The sequence below is a fragment of the Gracilinanus agilis genome, chromosome 6, assembly GCF_016433145.1.
Source record: "Gracilinanus agilis isolate LMUSP501 chromosome 6, AgileGrace, whole genome shotgun sequence".
NCBI lineage: Eukaryota > Metazoa > Chordata > Mammalia > Didelphimorphia > Didelphidae > Gracilinanus > Gracilinanus agilis.
In genome coordinates, this window is record NC_058135.1 from 148,072,230 (window position 1) to 148,075,421 (window position 3,192).

Genomic DNA, 3,192 nt, shown 5'->3' on the forward strand with positions numbered 1-3,192 from the left:
CCAGGAAGAGTCTGCCCTAAGAAAAGCATCTTTTGCAATTCAAAGCATAATACAATAGAGCTTATTCAACACCTGTGCTAGGTATGGAGCTGATGTGTACTTTGAAATGGAGCTCTACTCTGAATCACTTCTTCCTTTGCTCCAGCTGGTTGAGCTTGCTTTGGGGAAACAGTAGACCAAAGATGGGAGATCTAGAAATATCTAGTCTATTCTTCATTTTACAGATGAGGAAACTGAGGTCCAAAGAGAGAGAGAGAGAGAGAGAGAGGATGATTTGCAATAGTTAAATTTAGTTAAATTGATTCAGTTTAGTTGGTAAGTGGCAGAGATGAGATTTGAACCTGGATTTTCTGATTTCAAATCTCGGTCTTTTCTTACTTATTATGCTATTTGAGAGTATTAGGAAAGATCAGTGAGCTTTGTGTAAGATTCCTGGGGGCTTCATTGGACCCTAGAGGAAAAGACCCAGAGAGAAATTTAAAGTATCAGCAACCAGATTTGAACTCAGTTGTTCCTGGATCTAAGAACTACAATCTATTCATTATACTGCTAGGATGAAAATATAGTTATGAAACCTGCTCTGATTGCTGATGTCCATATTTGCTATTTTGATTTTAGAAGTAATTGGAAGGGAATTGCTCAGATAGCAAAACAAAAACAAAAACTGTGCTGTCTGATTTGGTTCCAGTTGTTGAATTTTAAATTCATATCTAAATTCGTCCATTCAACAAACATTTAATGACCAAGCATAGGCATAAAGGTGAGCAGGGTCAGGTTTTCTGCTCTTAAGGATCTTACAAATTAACAGGTATCATACATTAGATTATAAACAATTTGAGGTATTATGGGAGGAATATCTCTTGAATTTATGTGGTAGGTAATTCCTGTCAAATATACATTTATTATAACAGAAATTATGGAGATAAAAACCTTGTTTTCATTATTATGCTCAAGTACAGGTTCAAACCTCGAGGGAAAAAATACCTGAGCAATCATGAGAATTCTAATAAGGTTTCTTAGAGGCAAAATTATATCAGTGACAGAGAAATAATTCATTTTACATATTGCCATCTTGTACATTCCTCTTAGGCCATTCAAGAGAAAATAGATCTCTAATCCCATACTTCCTTCAGTGTCATAAAAGGTAAACAGAGTTAGTTAATCTGAGTCATAATCTCATGTATCCTTTAAGAAATCAAAATTCTTTGTCAGATAAACTCTAAAAGTAAATTGTCAAGTAACAGATTAAACTACACTTAGAGGTTTTACAAACAGACTGATCAAGGAGGGACATTTACATGTCACCAAGGCATCAGGGTTAGTAAAGATTCTTCCTTTGGCTTCTTATTTAAGGGATGTTTAAGACTCTTAAGTAATTTTTGGGACTGGTTTTGGTCAGGTGAAGTTAATATTAACCGAAATTTGTAAGAAGAATCATTGCGCATCCCAAACAAAACAAAATCTCAAAAAAATAAAATAAAAGGACATAAAATTTTTCCATTCACTTTTTTCTTTGACTGTCTTATATTTAGAAAGATGCCTCATGCTATTAGTAAGTACTTAATACATGCTCACTGATTGATTAATAAGGGACATAAATTAGTCATGGAAACAAAAATAACCACAAATCGATAAACATGATTAACACAGTGAGTGACTGACAGAGGATTAAAAAACACTAAAACATTGATCTAAATCTAAAAAGATGAAATTTAAAAAGGGACACAAATCAGCTAATCAGTCAGACAACTAACATTTATTTAATACCTACTATATATCAGGCACTGTGGTAAGCACTGGGGACCCCAAAAAAAGCAAATACAGTCCCTCCTGTTGAGTTCACAGTCTAATGGAAGAGACAAAATGCAAACATCCACATACAAACAAGATATATACTGAATAAACTGGAGATAATCAACAGGAGGAAGGCACTAGGGTTTAGAATTCCAATTGCATAAATACTAGATGGGAGGGATGTAGCGAGACAGCAAGTCATTTGAAAATGATCTTGGGATATTTCTAGACCATATAGTGCAGGGGTCGGCAACCTTTTTGTCCGTAAGAGCCACAAACGCCACATTTTTTAAAATGTGATTTCGTGAGAGCCGTACAGTGCTCACAGTACGCGCTCCTGTAACAGCGCCTGAAAAAAAAATGACTTTATGGCTCCTGCAGAAAGAGCCACATCTGGCCCTCAAAAGAGCCAGATATGGCTTGAGAGCCATACGTTGCTGACCCCTGATATAGTGTGATATAGAAGCCAAGAAAGGAAGCCAAGCAATCTTAGGGCAAGTTAAGAGAGGTGTAGGGTCTGGGACCAAAGTGATGGTAGATAGTCTTACCCTTCTTGGACTTCATCAAGTGACAACAGGAGTCTTTTTTTTTTTTCAGTTATGCACCATATTTTAAAGAGGACATCAATAAATGGGAAAGGATCCAGAGGAGAGGAGTCAGGATGGAGAAGGACTTTGAGTCTATGCAAATATAAGGATAATTTGCTTATAGCAAAAAGGGACTTGATAGCTATTTTCAAGTATTTGCAGGACTGGAACCTGGAAGGAAAAATAGGCTTATTTAGCTTGACCCTAAGCCACAGGAATAAGAGCAATTTGAGGAAGGTGCAAAGCTGCAAATTTAGATTTGAAGTCAGGAAATACTTCCTAATTAGAGCTCTCTGGAAGTGGAATGTGATGCCTTGGGAAGTAGAAACTTTTAAGAAAAGCCTGTGAACCTCTTTTTAGATATGCTAAAGAGTAGATTCATATTTGCAGATGAGTTAGATTAGATCTGGGGCTCCTAGGTGACAGATACAGTGGATAGAGTACTTGACCTGGAGTTGGGAGGACCTGAATTTAAATCTGGTTTGATACACTTACCAGCTGTGTGACCTTAAACAAATCACTTAACCTTATTTGCTTCAGTTCCCTCATCTATAAAATGAGTGAGAGAAGGAAATGGCTTCTAGTATCTTTTCCAAGAAAACTCCAAATGAGATCATGAAGTCAGATACAATTGAAATGACTGAACTACATACAACAAGACTAAATGGTCTCTAAAGTCTCTTTCAGCTCTGAGATTTTGTTATTCTGTGAATACACATTTGTTGAATGAATAAATCTCTTAGAGAAGCATTTTATTCCATTGAAATGTCTGATTCACATAGGCTGAGGTTTTATTGCGCATTGTGACCTG